Source organism: Hordeum vulgare, chromosome 4H, assembly GCF_904849725.1.
Source record: "Hordeum vulgare subsp. vulgare chromosome 4H, MorexV3_pseudomolecules_assembly, whole genome shotgun sequence".
Classification (NCBI taxonomy): domain Eukaryota; kingdom Viridiplantae; phylum Streptophyta; class Magnoliopsida; order Poales; family Poaceae; genus Hordeum; species Hordeum vulgare.
This window is the reverse complement of record NC_058521.1, coordinates 105202381-105223838: the sequence shown is the minus strand read 5'-3', so window position 1 is coordinate 105223838 and position 21458 is coordinate 105202381.

The following is a 21458-nucleotide window of genomic DNA, read 5'->3' as shown; positions in this document are numbered from 1 at the left end:
ATTTTCCACTTCACTCTGAAATTGCTTGAACTTTTCAAATGTTTCAGACTTGTGCTTCATCAAGTAGACATAACCATATCTACTTAAATCGTCAGTGAAGGTGAGAAAATAACGATATCCGCCACGTGCCTCCACGCTCATCGGACCACACACATCGGTATGTATGATTTCCAACAAGTCACTTGCACGCTCCATTGTTCCGGAGAACGGAGTCTTAGTCATCTTGCCCATGAGGCATGGTTCGCACGTATCAAGTGAATCAAAGTCAAGTGACTCCAAAAGTCCATCAGCATGGAGTTTCTTCATGTGCTTTACACCAATATGACCTAAACGGCAGTGCCACAAAAATATGGCGCTATCATTGTTAACTCTAACTCTTTTGGTCTCAATGTTATGTATATGCGTATCGCTATCAAGATTCAATATGAACAATCCTCTCACATTCGGTGCATGACCATAAAAGATGTTACTCATAGAAATAGAACAACCATTATTCTATGACTTAAAAGAGTAACCGCCTCGCAATAAACAAGATCCAGATATAATGTTCATGCTCAACGCAGGCACTAAATAACAATGATTTAAGTTCATCACTAATCCTGACGGTAACTGAAGTGACACTGTGCTGACGGCGATTGCATCAACCTTGGAACCATTTCCTACGCGCATCGTCACTTCATCTTTTGCCAGCCTTCGTCTATTCCGTAGTTCCTGTTTCGAGTTGCAAATATGAGCAACAGAACCGGTATCGAATACCCAGGCACTACTACGAGAGCCGGTTAAGTACACATCAATAACATGTATATCAAATACACCTGATTTTTCTTTGGTCGCCTTCTTATCTGCCAGATACTTGGGGCAATTGCACTTCCAGTGACCCATACCCTTGCAATAGTAACACTCCGTTTCAGGCTTAGGTCCAGCTTTGGTTTCTTCGTCGGATTGGCAACAGGCTTGCCGCTCTTCTTCGAATTGCCCTTCTTGCCTTTGCCGTTTCTGTTGAAACTAGTGGTCTTATTCACCATCAACACTTGATGCTCTTTACGGAGTTTAGACTCTGCGACTTTCAGCATCGCAAACAACTCGCCGGGAGACTTGTTCATCCCTTGCATGTTGTAGTTCAACACAAAGCCTTTATAGCTTGGCGGCAGTGATTGAAGGATTCTGTCAGTGATAGCTTCTTGCGGGAGTTCAATCCCCAGCTCAGCTAGACGGTTTGAGTACCCAGACATTTTGAGCACATGTTCACTGACAGATGAGTTTTCCTCGATCTTACAAGCATAGAATTTATCGGAGGTCTCATACCTCTCGATCCGGGCATTCTTCTGAAAGATAAACTTCAACTCCTGGAACATCTCAAATGCTCCATGACGCTCAAAGCGACGTTGAATTCCCGGTTCTAAGCCATACAAGACTGCACATTGAACTATTGAGTAGTCCTCCTTACGTGCTAACCAAGCGTTCTTAACATCCTGATCAGCCGTAGCGGGTGGTTCATCTCCTAACGCAGCATTAAGGACATAATCCTTCTTCCCAGCTTGTAAGATTAGCTTAAGATTACGAGCCCAGTCTACAAAGTTGCTTCCATCATCTTTCTACTTAGCTTTCTCTAGGAACGTATTAAAATTCAGGATGACTGTCGCGTGAGCCATGATCTACAACACAAATATATTCAAAGTGGACTTAGACTATGTTCAAGATAATTAGAGTTTAACTTAATCAAATTATTCGCTAAACTCCCACTCAAAAAGTACATCTCTTTAGTCATTTGAGTGGTTCATGATCCACTTACACTAGCTCAAGTCCGATCATCACGTGAGTTGAGTATAGTTTCAGTGGTAAGCATCCCTATGCTAATCATATCATCTATATGATTCATGATCGACCTTTCGGTCTCATGTGTTCCGAGGCCATGTCTGCACATGCTAGGCTCGTCAAGCTTAACCCGAGTGTTCCGCGTGCGCAACTGTTTTGCACCCGTTGTATGTGAACGTTGAGTCTATCACACCCGATCATCACGTGGTGTCTCGAAACGACGAACTGTAGCAACGGTGCACAGTCGGGGTGAACACAATTTCGTCTTGAAATTTTAGTGAGAGATCACCTCATAATGCTACCGTCGTTCTAAGCAAAATAAGGTGCATAAAAGGATTAACATCACATGCAATTCATAAGTGACATGATATGGCCATCATCACGTGCTTCTTGATCTTCATCACCAAAGCACCGACACGACCTTCTTGTCACCGGCGCCACGCCATGATCTCCATCAACGTGTTGCCATCGGGGTTGTCGTGCTACTCATGCTATTACTACTAAAGCTACATCCTAGCAAAATAGTAAACGCATCTGCAAGCACAAATGTTAGTATAAAGACAACCCAATGGCTCCTGCCGGTTGCCGTACCATCGACGTGCAAGTCGATATTTCTATTACAACATGATCATCTCATACATCCAATATATCACATCACATCGTTGGCCATATCACATCACAAGCATACCCTGCAAAGACAAGTTAGACGTCCTCTAATTTTTGTTGTTGCGTGTTTTACGTGGTGACCAAGGGTATCTAGTAGGATCGCATCTTACTTACGCAAACACCACAGCGGAGATATATGAGTTGCTATTTAACCTCATCCAAGGACCTCCTCGGTCAAATCCGATTCAACTAAAGTTGGAGAAACCGACACTTGCCAGTCATCTTTGAGCAACGGAGTTACTCGTAACGATGAAACCAGTCTCTCGTAAGCGTACGAGTAATGTCGGTCCAAGCCGCTTCAATCCAACAATACCGCGGAATCAAGAAAAGACTAAGGAGGGCAACAAAACGCACATCACCGCCCACAAAAACTTTTGTGTTCTACTCGAGAAGACATCTACGCATGAACCTAGCTCATGATGCCACTGTTGGAGAACGTCGCATGGGAAACAAAAATTTTCCTACGCGCACGAAGACCTATCATGGTGATGTCCATCTACGAGAGGGGATGAGTGATCTACGTACCCTTGTAGATCGTACAGCAGAAGCGTTAGTGAACGCGGTTGATGTAGTGGAACGTCCTCACGTCCCTCGATCCGCCCCGCGAACAATCCCGCGATCAGTCCCACGATCTAGTACCGAACGGACGACACCTCCGCGTTCAGCACACGTACAGCTCGACGATGATCTCGGCCTTCTTGATCCAGCAAGAGAGACGGAGAGGTAGAAGAGTTCTCCGGCAGCGTGACGGTGCTCCGGAGGTTGGTGATGACCTTGTCTCAGCAGGGCTCCGCCCGAGCTCCGCAGAAACGCGATCTAGAGGAAAAACCGTGGAGGTATGTGGTCGGGCTGCCGTGGAAAAGTCGTCTCAAATCAGCCCCAATACCTCCGTATATATAGGAGGGAGGGAGGGGACCTTGCCTTGGGGCTCAAGGAGCCCCAAGGGGGTCGGCCGGGTCCAAGGGGGGAAGGCTCCCCCCCAAACCGAGTTGGACTTGGTTTGGTGGGTGGGAGTCCTTCCCTTCCTTCCCACCTCCCTTTTTTTTCTTTCTCTTTGATTTTTCTTTGTATGGCGCATAGGGCCCTTTTGGGCTGTCCCACCAGCCCACTAAGGGCTGGTGCGCCACCCTTATGGCCTATGGGCTTCCCCGGGGTGGGTTGCCCCCCCCCCCCGGTGAACTCCCGGAACCCATTCGTCATTCCCGGTACATTCCCGGTAACTCCGAAAACCTTCCGGTAATCAAATGAGGTCATCCTATATATCAATCTTCGTTTCCGGACTATTTCGGAAACCCTCGTGACGTCCGTGATCTCATCCAGGACTCCTAACAACATTCGGTAACCAACCATATAACTCAAATACGCATAAAACAACGTCGAACCTTAAGTGTGCAGACCCTGCGGGTTCGAGAACTATGTAGACATGACCCGAGAGACTCCTCGGTCAATATCTAATAGCGGTACCTGGATGCCCATATTGGATCCTACATATTCTACGAAGATCTTATCGTTTGAACCTCAATGCCAAGGATTCATATAATCCCGTATGTCATTCCCTTTATCCTTCGGTATGTTACTTGCCCGAGATTCGATCCTCAGTATCCGCATACCTATTTCAATCTCGTTCACCGGCAAGTCTCTTTACTCGTTCCGTAATACAAGATCCCGCAACTTACACTAAGTTACATTGCTTGCAAGGCTTGTGTGTGATGTTGTATTACCGAGTGGGCCCCGAGATACCTCTCCGTCACACGGAGTGACAAATCCCAGTCTTGATCCATACTAACTCAACTAAGACCTTCGGAGATACCTGTAGAGCATCTTTATAGTCACCCAGTTACGTTGCGACGTTTGATACACATAAAGCATTCCTCCGGTGTCAGTGAGTTATATGATCTCATGGTCATAGGAATAAATACTTGACACGCAGAAAAACAGTAGCAACAAAATGACACGATCAACATGCTACGTCTATTAGTTTGGGTCCAGTCCATCACGTGATTCTCCTAATGACGTGATCCAGTTATCAAGCAACAACACCTTGTTCATAATCAGAAGACACTGACTATCTTTGATCAACTGGCTAGCCAACTAGAGGCTTGCTAGGGACGGTGTTTTGTCTATGTATCCACACATGTAAATGAGTCTTCATTCAATACAATTATAGCATGGATAATAAATGATTATCTTGATACAGGAATTATAATAATAACTATATTTATTATTGCCTCTAGGGCATAATTCCAACAGAACAAAAATATTGAAGACCCTGACGGACTAGGTCTGACCAGATTTTTCTCCAATGCATGCTACTCATGTGGAGAAGAAGGACACTATTCACAGGATTGCACGAAAAGAAGCCAAGAGTATCTGGGAAACTTCCCGACGGAGAAAGTGGAGTTTGATCCACTTGAAATAGAAGAACTGGCCAAAATGAAGGAGTCCGGAAAGAAGAAAAAGTACCCTCGGAGGAGCCAAATCTCTGTAGATAAAGACCTGAGTCATGTCATATGTTATAAGTGTATGGAATTTGGCCACCACAAACACATGTGCTACGGAAGGAAGCCAGAAACCCAAGGAGCAAAAGCAAACACTAAGACGCCTCGAGACTTGTCAGAACTCATTTGTTTTCGTTGCAAGGAAGCAGGACATTTTGCTAACGATTGTCCATAAAGGAAGAAAGCTAAATAGGAGTGGTTAAGTTTTGACCGCGACAATTAGTGTAATCTGAAGAACTCTTGTTTCTCATGAGATCTTGGAGGGAAATTTTTTGTAACAGAAGTCCCTGAGATTGTAATAACATCATGAATAAATGGAATTTATTGTCTCATGATTGCCAATGTTGAAACTCTATGCGTTGTTTCTTCGAACAAAGATCTCTGAACAATTATGAGGATATGAGAAAATATGGTCGATGCAGGCATGAGTATAATTCATTTTAAGTGTGGTAGTAATCGGTAAACCCACAGGATCCACTGAGTAGGAATGTACCATAACTACCAAGGAGATATATACATTCCTCTGAGTACCTATTTACTGACACCTGCAGATGACATCTTTCTACGAGTCATTCCTCAAGGGCCCAGAAACGATCATGACCCTGACCAGTGATCATGATTACCCGAAAATCCTGAAGGACATGATGAAGCACATTCATCTTGAAGGAGATGCAGTCTACAAAGGCTACCCATTCATGGAAAATGGAGTGGAACTTTGGTATGTGGAAGTACATCTCCACCGTGTGAAAGGAGTTTGTCCAAAGACTATAGGGCAATACTTTTCCATTTCACGTGTACCACGAGCAACCTTCTTTGATGCTGTTCGTGAAGCTGCCATGGAAGCCATACGTCAGATTGGAGAAATACTTGGAGCAAGACTCCGTCATACCCAGGAATACCTGAGTGAAGTGCATGCAGAGATGATGGAGATGAAGATCATGGCCACCATGATGAAGCAAAAGATGGATGATTTCAAGGAGCACATTGGAAAGTTCTAGTGGAACTAAAGTACCTCCAAGAGAGACGAATGAATAATGTTGGCAGAAATGCTCGACCATACCGAACAATGTGGATTGCAGCATTTGTAATAGAGTACTTTTGAATTTGAGTTTTTGATAAGAAATTAAGGATGTAATAAAGGATTGATTATGAAAGGAATATGATTTATGGATGAACCAATACCTTTTCATGGTAAACACACAAATGGAAAGTATCCCACAGAATGGAGTGTGTACCAAAAATAAGTCTGAGGATTATTATTATATGATGATTACCCCAAGAGTATGATGGAGGAAACACTACAGGATTTAAGGCGTAGTGATTCCAAGTATGCGTGCAACCCACAGACCCCGAGACTAATAAGGATCAAGTACTACCTATTTGGAGAAGGAAACTTGGGAAAAGCTAAGATGGATTAGCAAACATTTCCCTAGGAGCATACGAAAACCTGAGAGTTGTGAAGTTACGATAGATGTTTTGTTCAGCTTGCAGAATCATTGGATTTATCTGAACTTCGTTCGTGTACAAGAGAAATTCTGCAACGCTTGTGAGGATGCCCAAGTGTTAGAATACGAGATTCACTAAGCCTTATACAAGGTAATGATTTCAGTGCGACATGGCTTGGCAACCATGACGACTTACTATTATCATTCTCTTGCTATTCGGAATGGTAAATCTGAGAGACTTACCCATAGTGAGAGACAACGTTCTTTGAAACTTTTGTTTCAGCCTTAGAATGGTATGATGAAAGCCCCATGTACATGGCAGTTGTTGTCACGTGTAGAAATTTTTTACGGTGAGGACAAAGACAATACCTCTCTCTCTCTGCAGGATAACCACAAATGGTAGACCACCATGAGAATCATCGATAGGTTATTTAGTATTAATCACGAGTCTGTCAGTTAAGAAGACCCAGTAAAGGAAGAAGCTTATATCAACAGAATAACCCTCGTTTTGATGGAGATGTTATGAATATAACGGAACATATGAAGACTGTGAGGAGTCAGATGCCAAAACCCCAGGGGATTGTTAAAGTTTTAAGGGACCAACAATCTTTATTTTAAGTGTGGTAGCATACCACTTTGCCGGAGGTTGGATTTGTTAGAAGACCCCAGACCCTAACCTTTTCTTTCGATCCTCTTCGAATCTCGAGGACGAGATTCATTGCCGGAGGTAGGTTTGTAACATCCCAAATTTTGGAATGTTAATATAATTGTTAGAATGATTGTTTGTTTGTTTGAGTGATTGAAACTTGAGTGGTGTTTGTAACTTTTCAAAAAAAAACTTTTGAATGAGAGGGAATAAAATGATTTTCCCCTTCTCCGATGAATTCATATTCATCCATTTAAAATCAATGAGAGAAGATGACATGACTTCTTCAACTATAAAGAATTTCAATGGAGTTGGCATTTGAATTTCTTTCAGTTTGATTGGCAATTATATTTTTCTTTTCTCCACTCAAGAAATCCCGGGAAGTACATTCTGTCAAACAGAAAAGAGAGGAGGAACATGACCCTCCAACGCAGCGGCATTTTGAAAGTTATTTGAACCCTAAAACTTAGAGGATCATTTGAAAATTATTTGCAAAAGAAAATAAATCTTTTAGGCAATTTTGTGAAAATAATTTTTTCTGAAGCTTTTATTCTGGCACTGGAAAAATGTTAATCAAATTCTACATTTTCTTCTGATAATTTTGGTATATTATATGCACATTTTTTGAATTTTTTTCGACCCATAAAACCTTCCTTTTCTTCCTGTTTTAAAATAAAAGGAAATTTTACTTTAATAGGAAATCACCCGCGGGCATTAGGTAAGAAATCAGGCCCAATAACCCCGTCATCCCCTACCTCTCGTTCTTTCCTTCTCTGCCATGGCCACGCTCGAGGGAAGCTTCCTCCCAAATTTTTTCTCCGGGATTCGCGAATTTCTTTCCCTCCTAGCTTCTCCCGTCGCCCTTATAAGACTACCCAGGTCCTCCTCGTTCCATTCCCGTTGGAACCGCCGCCTCTCCCCACCTCCTCCTCTCCCTATGGACCTCCCCGGAGCCGGCCACAGGAACTCCCCATCGCCACCCCATCGCCCCTGCCGAGCCCCTCCAGCACCCCACTCCCCGTCGCCACCCCGGACGCCCTGGCCCTCGTTGCCACCCCCCTCTGCCACCCCACCCCCCCCCCCCCCCCGCCGGCGACCCCACACTGCCGGAGTTACACCATCGCCGGAGTGCCCCTCGCCGCTGCTCCTCCTACCATCGTGGGTGCTCTCTGAAGCACGAGGTAACCCCCTCGCCTTTACTTTTTTTCTTTTCTTTTGTTTTACTTCTACCGTTAGATCGTTAGGCAACGCTCTATATTAGATCTAAGTTACCCTTTCGGTCTTTTAGATAAAACCGATCGGTCTTTCTTTCACTTAATAATAGCCGAAGAGGTTTTTGTTAAGATGCGGACGTTTGCTAGTATTTATCGCAGCAAACACCTTCCAACCAATCAGAGAGCGCCACGTGTACCCCTGTCCGATTAGATTCATTTTTCTTTTCTGTTTTAATTCCAAAAAACAGAGAGATTTTTAATTCTGTTTTGATCATAACTTTTGATCCACAACTCCAATGAGGTTTATTCTTTTTCCAGTAGATCACAATTTTTCTGTAGTTTTCAAAAACATATTATTTGCCTATCTTTTAGGATTATGACTATATTTCTTTCTATGGTTGTTTTTAAATTATTTTTCTTTTATATTTCGGAAAGATTATGTTTTGTTTCTGTTAGTTAACAGTAGGTTTGCAACAAGTTTTGATTTTATTTTTATATGTTATCATGAAATCAATTCTAGTTCTCTAATAACTTGCAATTGGTTTCTCTACTGTTTCAAATCCCGTTTGGAAATACTTTCAAATAGTTTTGTGAAAAAATACTTTATTTTATCTTAGTTAAATTTGTATCTTAGTTCCCTGTTATTTAAGTATTTTAATTTTTTGTTAGAAAAAAACTATTTAGTGTTTGATGTAGTAGAAGACTCCCTAGTCATATTTGAAGTTTCCTTCGGATTCGTATTCGCTCTCTCTTTTGTTTTGATTGCTAGAATGATTGCTAGTATGAGTGCTTACGTGAATGATATGGTTGTTATATAGATTTCATCGGAGAGTGACGAGTAGTCTATCAAGTTATTCCTCGAGAACGAAAATTCTTCTTCGTTTACATCACCAGGCAACTCATTTGATCATGTATCACCTATGTTTTATGCATCGTAGTTCTACCAACCTATGCCCAATTGCATGCTGAGTAGGTACTAGGAAATTATGGTTACATATTGTAGTATCATGAGGTAGGCACCCAACAACCCCGTTACTTGGCCCGGGACGACAAATTTCATATTGCTATGCTTGAGTAGATGGGATTCTGGTTGAGAGTTTATCACGAGTGATGCGAGAACAATTTAATAACCAAGACCGGTTAAGTCAAGACTTTTCAAGACCTCGTGATGCAATGCAACTCTGGGTGAAGGACGGTTGATCGGCTCCCTGGAGAAACCAGTGGATGACCCGGGATGCTGGAGACGTGCCATGACATCTTGCGGAAAGCTTCACCCAGGCTCAAAGAGACGAACGGATATTTTCAAGACCCAAGGCTTACCTGCACAGCCACAAGTCATTATGGGCTCTGGCTTGGTTGGACAACGCGGCGACTCTGGACAGGCGGTGCCAGCAGATGTAGAAGAAAGGATTGGATGGGCACCGATAGGGATTCAGAGGGACCCGTTGAAAGACCATGTTTTGATCATCCGGTCTTCAAACACCCTGAAGTGCGAGGATATACACGGAGGCGATCAAATCTTGTGGGGAACGCGTGCAAAACTCTGCAGAGTACTCAAACCTAATCGATTAGCCGTGTCCACAGTCATGGACAACTTGAGCCAAATGAACTAAAGTTATCTGAAATTCTCAACACAAATAATAATAATGATGTGGGAATTATTGACAACTCGGGTACGAGAATTGGTTGGCGGAAACATCTCATTAACAACCAACAGCGTAGTAATATTTTTCTTTTAGCCCCTCTTGTTGTAGGAGAAAATTTCCTTTATGCTAAAACATACAACCCCACCTTCCATATATGCATATAGTATAGATGATATTTTACCCCCTCTCATATGTGACTTGCCGGCATATTCAATATTCTGACCTACACGACTGCAACGTCTTATGTTGCAGATATTTTTCTTCGACGTGTAAGAGTACGATTCAGGGTTACGGTCTACACTCAACTTGTCGTTGGTGTTTATTGGGACTCCACTCCCTTGAATGCTTCCGCTGAGATATTTAAGGTATATATCAGTTTTACGCTATTTCCATGTGATTGCACTTTGATATATACATTGATGTACTGTGTGTGCCAGCATACTGATCCAGGGATGGCACAGATACACAGAGGCTTGTCTCTTTTTGAGTCGGGTCACTACATCGCCGCCGTCCCCCGATCCGTCCCGATCTAGCACTTACCGGAAGACACCTTCGCGTTTAGCACATGTACAGCTCGATGACGATCTCTGCCTTCTTGATCCAGCAAGAGAGAAGATGAGGTAGTTGAATTCTCCGGTAGCACGATGGTGTGGCGGTGATGATGGTGGAGCTACTCCGGTAGGGCTACGCTGTGCCGAACCTTTCTAGTTATGAGGTGTCACAAAGTAGTGGAGGGAGAGAGGTTTGCATAAAACACTACTAGAAATCAGTATTTTGCCATCAGCCTAGTCTTTGCCGTCTGCTAGCTGATGGCAAAGATTGTCTTTGCCGTCAGCTTCAGCAAAACAGATGGCAAAGCACAGGTTGATGGCATCCAATCTTTTTGCCATCCGTCAGCTCTTTGCCGTCTGCTAGCGGACGGCAAACAGTCCAGAGGCAGACGGCAAAGATGTAGATAGGCCCACCTGACCGCGGGGTGGCTAGGTCAAACAGGAGTCGGACCTTTGTCGTCTGCTAGCGGACGGCAAAGAGTCCGGAGGCAGACGGCAAAGCGCTAACTCCGTTAACGGCTCCTTCCCCCACCCCGCCCCTCTCTCTCTCTGTAACGGCTCATCCCCGCGCGCCCCTCGCTCTCTCTCCCCACCCCGCGCGCTCCTCTCTGTGTAACGGCCGCCAGGACCACCGTCGCACCGCCGCCCCCGTCGCGTCGCCGCCCCTACTGCCGCCCCTGTCGCGCCCCACTGCCGCCCCTGTTGCCCCCGCCACCGCCCCTCTCTCTCTCCCCCCACCTCGCCCCCGCTGCCGCTGCCGCTACCCCACCACCGTCGCGCCGCCGCACCTGGCGCCCCCGGCGCCGCCCCGCCACCCCCGCCACCCCGGCCCCTCCACAGCCGTCCCTCTCAGTGAGCCCCCACACCCCCACCCCCACCCCCCACCCGCATTATTTTTCACTAGTTTTATTATTTTTTAGTAGTTTTAGTAGTTTTTATTGTTAGTAGTTTTAGTGGTAGACTTAGTTAGGTTAGTAGTTTTAGTTAGGTTAGTAGATTTAGTTAGGTTAGTAGTTTTAGTTAGGTTAGTAGATTTAGTTAGGAGGAGAAGAGGAGAAGAGGAGGAGGACAAGAAGGGGACAAGAAGAAGAGGAGTAGGAGGAGGAGGAGGAGGATAAGAAAAAGAAGAAGAAGAGGAGAAGAAAAAAATAAGAAGGAGAAGAAGAAGAAAAAGAAGAAGAAGAGAAGAAAAAAATAAGAAGGAGAAGAAGTAAAGAAGAAGATATGAAGAAGAGAAGAAGAAGAGAAGAAGAGAATAAGAAAAAAATAAGAAGGAGAAGAAGAGAAAGAAGAATAAGTTGATTTTTTATTGTTTGGTATTTAGTGGTAGCTAGATTCTTTTTTAGTTACTTAGAGGTAGATTCTGTTTTTGTTATAGTGGTAGGTTCTGTTTTTGTTATTTTTTTGCTGTTTAGTGCTATCTAGGTTTAGCGATAGGTTTAGTTAGCTTGGTTAGTTAGGTTAGTTAGTTAGTTATCTTACTAGAAAGAATAGGAAGAAGAAGAAGAGGAGGAGGAGGAGAAGAGGAGAAGAGGAGGAGGAGGAGAAGAGGAGAAGAGGAGGAGGAGGAGAAGAAGAAGAAGAAGAAGAAGAAGAAGTAGAATAGGAGGAGGAGAAGACAAAAAGAAGATCACATGTTTGGTATTTAGTTTTTTTGGAATTAATTACTAGTTTTGTGGTAGATTCTGTTAGTTAATTAGTAGATTTAGTGGTAGATTCTGTTAGTTTATTCGCCCATCATTATTTCTTAGGTTCAAGACTACTTCAAAGAAGATCACATGTTCTTTTGTTGAAATCAAGTTTGTCAAAATAATGTATCGTCTATATTTATTGGTACCGGAGCAAAACAGGACAACTTAAATAATATTGCCATCCTCAAATGTAGAAAATATCGAAAAGTTTTATATAAAAGTGAAAAGTAGTATAGGTAACCTGGAAAGTCCTGTGGACCAAAAGGGCAATTTCTGGACCTGCGAACTTTGCGTGGTAGGTGCATGTCCATGCAGCAGGGTAATTTCCCCAACAATGACATAATTAGTGCATTTAGCTCCAAAATACCATAATAAGCTCAAAATGGCATAAGAACCTTGGTTAGCTCATTAATATTATATACTTAGCTTGTTTTCCTCTAAAATGGGATAATTAGCCCATTTAGCTCAAAAAAGACATAATTAGGTAATTTAGCTCCAACAAGAGGAGAAGAGGAGAAGAAATAGGCAAAATGAAAAGAACGAAGAAGAAGAAGAAGAAGAGAAGAAGGAGAAGGAGGAGGAGGAGGAGGAGGAGGAGAAGGCCAAGGACCTTCTATCCTTCTCCTCCTCCTCCTTCTCCTCCTCCTCCTCATTCTTGATTTCTTCTTCTTCTCCTCCTCCTCCTATTTCTTCTCCTCTTTCATATTGTCCTTGCTTTAATTAACCCAACAATGACATAATTAGCCCATTTAGCTCCAAAATACCATAATAAGCTCGAAATGGCACAAGAACCTTGGTTAGCTTATGAATATTGTATACTTAGCTTGTTTTCCTCTAAAATGACATAATTGGAATATTTGTGTTGATCAGGTGGATTTACATGTGATAGTTGTCTCGTCACTGTGAGGTCTGCTGTGCGAAGACCTGCCCGTGCGTTGCACGAGCTCCGCCCCTGCATTCGTGGGTCAGTACAAATTTTATCTCCTCCCCGCCCCTTCATTTAGTGTGGCTCGATTTCCGGTTGAAACATTCTAGATTTATGTAATTCAATTAATTTATCAGTATGCGTGACCAGTATGCGTCTCCCGTTCGAAAGGGCGACATCTATAAATATGCATGTCTTTGTATATTTATAACCGCCATCCTTTCGAATTGTCCAACATTATCCATGGACAGCCCGAATATGTGTAGATTGGGTTCATTTTCCCGTATGCTGTGCTATGGATCCGATGCGGACTTTCATCAGTGCCTCCCTGTTGTTCTCCGGATGCACATCCTCTATGTTTATTGCGGAGACGTGTATCAGGAGAACAGCGGGGAGGTGCTGCCAAAATTTTGCGTTGGATCCGGAGCAGAGCATGGGAAAACGAACCCAATCTACACATACTCGGGTGAGATTAGGACCTATCTTTACCTATTAGGGTGTAGGTTGCCTGGACGTAATAAAAATGGCGAACCTGATTAACAGATGAATATAAATGCTAAATTATATATAAATATATTTCTTCTATCTTTAGTAGCTACGCAAGATGAGTGATCGTGCGTGGATGTATACCTGTCACCCTAGTCAGAAAGAGATGACGAAAGAATGGTTTTTAAAAACAAAGGAATTTGTGAAAGCCGCATTCGCAAATGGCCAGGAAAGAAACTATTGCCCCTGTCCTGGATGCGACAACTATAAAAAGACGACAGAGGCTGTAATGATTAAACACCTGCAGAGGAGGAGTTTTAAGACTAATTATACGGTGTGGACATTTCATGGTGAGTCTATACAACGCACAAGAGCTGAGGTGGTCCGTCGTCACACGGACGAGCATGGTATTGGGATCGAAGACATGGTGCAAGACTTTGATGATGCTCGGGATTCGGAAGATGAGATGGAGGAATCTGCAAAGGCCTTTTATGAAACGTTGGAGTCTTCAAAACGTCCTCTCCATGAGCACACTGAGCTCTGTCAGCTGGATGCAATTGCACAAGTAATGGCTCTGAAGGCTCGGTTCAACTTGGGAAGAGAATGCTACGACGCGATGATGACACTATTTGGACGTTTCCTACCCAAAGGCCATGTCATGCCTGCAAACCTGTACCAGTCGGACAAAATACTTCGTGTACTTAAGATGCCCTATGAGAAGATATATGCATGTGAGAAAGGATGTGTCTTATTTAGGAAGGAGTATGCACACTTGGACTATTGTCCCAATTGCGAGTCTTGCAGGTATCTTCTGGTAGACAACGGTATGGGTGAGAAGAGGCAGACCAAAATCGCACTTAGTGTTCTTCGGTATATGCCAATTGTACCAAGACTTCAACGTCTTTTCATGGTCGAAGAGACAGCAGACAGATGCATGGTACAAATTGGGCAAAAGAACCGAACTAGATGCGGATGGGAATAAGATAATGGTACACACATCAGATGGGGAAGCGTGGAAACATTTCGATGGATTGCATTAGGATAAAGCGGCAGATCCAAGGAATCCTCGAGTCTGCGCCGCCACGGATGGTTTTAATCCCTTCGGCATGATGGCAACCCAATACAGTTGTTGGCCTGTATTTGTCATTCCACTCAATCTCCCCCCCCCCCGGGCAGATTATGCAAAGAAAGAACATATTTCTAACGTTGATAATTCCAGTGCCCAATTATCCGGGGAAGAACATGAATGTGTACCTGCAACCGCTTAAGGATGAATTGGTAGAAGCTTGGGAAACTGGGGTCAAGACATACGATGCCGCTAGAAAAGAAAACCTCAAAATGCATGTGTGGTACATGTACTCTATGCATGACTTGCCAGCATATGCGCTATTCTCTGGATGGTGTGTGCATGGAAGGTTCCTGTGCCCGCAATGCAAGGCAGCTCTTCAGTTTCATTGGTTGCAGGAGGGTCGGAAGTATTCTTGCTTTGACTTGCATAGACAGTTCCTGGATCCTGACCATCATTTCAGAAAAGACAAGAGGAACTTTACCAATGGTAAAGTTGTCAAAAACTTGGCACCACCTGCGTTCACAGGCCAACAGATCCTGGATCAGTTAAACGCCCTCGAGCCTGATCCAGAGCGTCCAGGGTATTTCAAGGGGTATAATTCAAAACATGCCTGGACTCACAAGCCATGCTTCTGGGATCTGCCTTACTTCAAAGACCTCCTTCTTCCACACAATATCGACATGATGCACACTGAAAAGAATATCGGAGAGGATATTTTTGGTACATTGTTCGACATAGATGGGAAGACAAAGGATAATATTAAGGCTAGAGTCGATCAAGAGACACTATGTCATAGACCATTACAAAACATGCGAGAAGGCAAAGGAAAGCAGAAGTGCTCGAAGCCAAAGGCCTAGTTCAATCTTGGAAGGCCAGCTATGAGGGAAATTATCTTGTGGGTCAAAATGCACTTGGTGTTCCCCGATGGGTATGCAGCGAATCTAAAGAGGGGAGCGAGTCTTGAAAAATTAAAAATCTTTGGTCTCAAGAGTCATGATTGGCACATATGGCTAGAGCGGGTAATGTCGGTGATGTTACGTGGCTTTATTCCTGAGGATGAATGGCTAGTACTGGCGGAGTTGAGCTATTTCTTCCATGTTCTTTGTGCAAAAGAATTGTCGCCTGGCGTGGTAGAAGACATGGAGGAGTTTGCACCGGAGTTGTTTTGCAAGTTAGAGAAGATCTTTCCACCGGGCTTCTTTAATCTAATGCAGCATTTGATTTTACATCTACCGACCGAGGCAAGATTGGGTGGGCCCGTGCAAGATCGTTGGTGCTATGCAACTGAGAGGATGCAGAAGACCCTTCGAGCTAAATGTAAAAATAAGCGTAGAATTGAAGCATCGATGGCTGAGGCATTCATTACTAAGGAGGTGGCAAACTTTGTGACAGCACACTACGAAGCCAAAAATCATCATTTGCATAATCCGAAGCCTCGGCACAATGATGGAGACACTAAAAAAGGTGGGTCCAACCTCAGCCTATTCAAAGGGAAGCTCGCACCAGCCGGTGCTTCGAAACCAGTAACGTTGGATATCGAAGAATGGCGGAACATTTCGTTGTATATCTTCAACAACCTAACAGAAGTGCGGCCGTACATCGAGTGAGTTCTCGGCACATTTTCCCGTAACTTCTAATTCATTTGAACTGCTCTTATTCCCGGATATGTCAAACAGCCGTTACGTCGTCAAATTCTCGGATGGAGCGGTGATCGAAAATGATTCCGTCAAAGAGTATGAGCTTCTGTCAAAGACAGGAGGCGGCTATCCCGGTTACATCTCTTGGTTCAAACAAACGGTAATTATCAATAATAGGCCATTTCATTCTTGGTCTAACTTGCGGCTAATGCAACAACCATTTCGTATTAAACTTGTAGGCTAATTCAGAGTCTATGGACGCCGAATTGAGACAAGTCACTAATGGTTTTGACTATAAGGTCCGTTCATTTGAGAAATACAACATCAACGGGTATCTCTTTCGTACCTTTGGCAAAGAGCTATCTATGCCCGACCGGAAATCTACAAATTGTGGTGTCTCTGCTATCGGCCAAGGTGTTATCGAGTATTATGGAAGAGTTGAAGCAATTTATGAACTTCAATTCTATGGTGAAAACCCACCGAACGTCGTAGTCTTCAAATGTTATTTGTTCCAGCCGAAAAATACTAGAAGGACTCATGAACATATAGGACTAGTCGAAATCAATCCAAACACCCATTTAGATGTTCCCGATGTCTATATTACGGCTCAACAGGCGACCCAAGTTTTCTATCTACCGTGGGCATGCCAAACGGATAAGAATCTAGAAGGTTGGTATGTTGTTTATGAAGTGCCGCCACATGTCAGACCACCTCTCCCAAATGAAAAGGATTATGAACCTCACATTAACCCAGACACATATGATGGAGAATTCTTCCAAGAAGCACGTCTTTCCAAGAAACGTTTCAAGAACCGCCGTGCTTCATCCAAGAACATGGAAGTAGACAGCGACAATGAATCCGACTCCAGCCCTGAGCCGGAACCAGAAGACCTGGAACTCGTAGAGGTTACTGATGCGGATGACCTGTCAATGCTTCAACGATTAAAGGAAGGCCTTTCACAACTTCACGCCGTTGAACCCGATGAGCACGTCATTCATGAGGACATGCGTGATAGTGATGATGATGATGCATTCATTGATGATGATTATTAGTTTGTAAGATTCACAACTTAAATTATATATATTTTAATCTTTATTATTCATGTACATATTATTATTCATGTCAGTCATTCAATTTTTTTATGTTGTACTAATTTCTTTTAATCTTTATCATGGCAGGTGTTGAAAGATGGTGGGCGCGGGTCCAGAGCGCTCGACGGGTTCTTCCCAGGCGCCCCGCACGAGGGGTGGTACTTCCCTTCCACCCCTATCTCTCCGTAGAGCCTTGGCAGACAGTCTTTCAACACCAGCCGAGGGTTCTTCTTCGTCGGCGGCATTGCCCACTGGGAGAGGTGCTGGTCGGGTAGGGAGGAAGGAGAAGGGTACAGGGAGAGGTGGTGGCCGCGGAAGATCCAGGAGGACTGTTGAGCCGTCCTTGCCACCACCACCAGCCCATTCACCCGAGCATAGGACTAGTATGGTCGACCCGTTTGCGGAGGAGGCTACGGGGACTCCGGTCCAGGAGCCTGGTGTTCACGGGCATTCGTCCCATGAGACTCCGGTCCAGGAGCAGCCTTGGGTCGAGGTGCATTCGGCCCAGGAGCAGCCGGAGGAGACTACGGTTCCGGAGGCTTCACCCCACGTGGAGAGGCCCGGATGGGAGCCTTGGCCGGATCGTACCGAGTTGCCGGATTGGACCGAGGGTCCGGGTGGCTCAGGGGGCGGGGATGGCCGGAATGAGCTTACGGATAGTGAGGGCAATGTGCAGGTGGACGGGGCCACCGTGTACAAGCGTGGTAGTACACGTCTCCCGGTCGCCCCGGCTACCCGCGTGCAGAGGCCGGTGATTAAACCTGAAGGAGATAGGTAAGTACATTTACCCTTTTTTTAGCTTTTGCCTTCAAGTTTGTTCAAATATCTAATGCGCTGACCTTATCATACTGCAGGGGATGGGTACACCCTCTTGGAGTCCGCAGGCTGAACTCCATCCTTGGTGTGCTTTGCCGGACAAATTTCCCGGGGTTTGTCATGTTGCCTGGTGAGGGTCAGGTTCCTACACTAGGATTTACCTGGGAGCACTACCAGGCTGCGCATGCCCCGCCGGAGGAGATTATAGATGGTTTCTTGTGCCACAAGAGGGCCGAGATGGTGATCAGGAGCTTTTGGGTAAATTATCCTTTTACGGAATCTAAAATTAACAATATACCTAATTATTGTACTAATCGGTGTTTTCACGTTTGATTGCAGACCTTCTATAGGTGTGAGGATGGATATGAGGAGGAGGCGGCCAGGGTTCTCGAGGGCGAGTGTAGGCGGTTACTACAGAACTTGCAACACAACGCTCGGCCGCAGGCTATTCGAGATTACTACGCCACACATGGTATTAAGAAGGAGAAGAAGGATTGTCGTGGAAAGTTTCTGAAGAAGGAGCAATACATGAAGGTAATTACCTATTCTTAAGTCCTTCTACGTAGTTTTCTTGATTTCATTCATAGGCGTAGCGCTGAAAATTCTTTCTAATAACTTACAGGTTCCCCCGAGATGGTGTGTGGATAAGATGGATTGTTGGGAGGCGTTGGTTGATGAGTGGTGCATAGGCAGCTGGCAAGCCGTCCACGAGAATGCGAAGGATCGGCGTAGCCAAATGGTTGGTGTGCCACACCATCAAGGCAGCGCCAACTTACTTCAGTTTGGGCGAAACTGGGTATGTGATTTGCTTCATGATTCATGCAATTCATTCTTGATGCTAATATTTTGTTCCTCTCTTTTAGGCGCATCACAATAAGACTGAGATGCCACACTTGTACGACCTTTATGGCATGGCCCATACTGCCTCGTACAAGAAGGCGAAGGCATTCTCTGAGTCTGACCTGGATGATCCCAGTAACTTCACCAACATATCATCCCACCAGAAGCTCGTGGCATACAGGGACGCGGGGAAGGCTACGAAAGGGGATGACTTTAACCCTAGCCAGGAACCTTTGGATCCAGAGCTGGTGATGATATCTGGTGGCGGGAGGCCCCATGGCTCGATAGCCATTGGAGATGGGATAATACGTTGTCCACTCACTCTTCCGGAGATCAAGGCGCGCCAGTCGAGAAGATGTCCTGAGATAACGCCTCGTCCACGCCCAGTCGAACTTGCCATCGAGGTTAATTGTACGGACTAAGAACACTTTCATCCATTTCATTATGTGTGTCACCATAGATCATTACTATGGTAACGAGGAATGGTTTTTCAGGCTGCTCTTCAGAAAGAGAGAGCGGCAAACCAGGCTGCTCTTGAGACAGAGAGATTGGCAAGCTAGGCTGCTCTTCAGGCTGCTCTTGATGAGAGGGACCAGACCACGGCACGATTGCTTGAGGAGGAGAGGGCCCGGAATGAGGCGGGTCGACGGGCCCTGTACGAGCTTTTTGTGGTATGTTATTTTTCACATTAGCCAAATCATGTGTGTAATGTCTGTTTCAATACTAACTAATACGACCCACTCTTCAGGGTCTGTGCGAGAAGAGCGGTCAAGTCCCTCCACCGATGCCCGTCTTCTCTTCGATTGGCACGGTGAGTTTCATTACAAACTAGTATTAATAATTGAGTGTCATCATGCTAACTGAGACATTGCAAAATATCTTTTCTGCAGAATAACTCCCGAGCGGCATCTCACGACCCTTCTCCAGGGCAACCGTCTCCAAACGAAGCCGGCGCGAGCAAACGTGGTGTTTCTCCTCCTTGATGACCACTACGGTAAGTTTCACCTCCAAACTTAGCTTGTTTTCCTGTAAAATGAGATAATTAGCCCATTTAGCTCCAAGAAGACATAATTAGGTAATTTAGCTCCAACAAGAGGAGAAGAAATAGGAAAAACGAAAAGAAAGAAGAAGAAGAAGAAGAGAAGAAGGAGAAGGATGAGAAGGAGGAGGAGGAGAAGGAGGAGAAGGCCAAGGACCTTCTAGTCCTTCTCCTCCTCCTCCTTCTCCTCCTTCTCCTCCTTGATTTCTTCTTCTTCTCCTCCTCCTCCTCCTTCTCCTCCTTCTCCTCCTTGATTTCTTCTTCTTCTCCTCCTCCTCCTCTTTCCTCTCCTCTTTCATATTATCCGTGCTTTAATTTCCCCAACAATGACATAATTAGTCCATTTAGCTCCAAAATACCATAATAAGCTCAAGATGGCATAAGAACCTTGGTTAGCTCATTAATATTATATACTTAGCTTGTTTTCCTCTAAAATGGGATAATTAGCCCATTTAGCTCAAAAAAGACATAATTAGGTAACTTAGCTCCAACAAGAGGAGAAGAGGAGATGAAATAGGCAAAATGAAAAGAAAGAAGAAGAAGAAGAAGAAGAAGAAGAAGAGAAGAAGGAGAAGGAGGAGGAGGAGAAGGCCAAGGACCTTCTATCCTTCTCCTCCTCCTTCTTGATTTCTTATTCTTCTCCTCCTCCTCTTTTTCTCCACTTCCATATTATCCTTCCTTTAATTAACCCAACAATGACATAATTAGCCCATTTAGCTCCAAAATACCATAATAAGCTCAAAAAGGCACAAGAACCTTGGTTAGCTCATGAATATTATATACTTAGCTTGTTTTCCTCTAAAATGACATAATTGGAACATTTACCTCAAAAAAGACATAATTTAGTAATTTAGCTCCAACAAGAGGATAAGAGGAGAAGAAATAGGCAAAATGAAAAGATACAAGAAGAAGAAGAAGAGAAGAAGAAGAAGAGAAGAAGAAGGAGGAGGAGGAGGAGGAGGAGGAGAAGGCCAAGGACCTTCTAGTCCTTCTCCTCCTTCTCCTCCTTGATTTCTTCTTCTTCTCCTCCTCCTCCTCTTTCTTCTCCTCTTTCGTATTATCCTTGCTTTAATTTCCCCAACAATGACATAATTAGTCCATTTAGCTCCAAAATACCATAATAAGCTCAAAATGGCATAAGAACCTTGGTTAGCGCATTAATATTATATACTTAGCTTGTTTTCCTCTAAAATGGGATAATTAGCCCATTTAGCTCAAAAAAGACATAATTAGGTAATTTAGCTCCAAAAAGAGGAGAAGAGGAGAATAAATAGGCAAAATGAAAAGAAAGAAGAAGAAGAACAAGAAGAGAAGAAGGAGAAGGAGGAGGAGGAGGAGGAGGAGGAGGAGAAGGCCAAGGACCTTCTATCCTTCTCCTCCTCC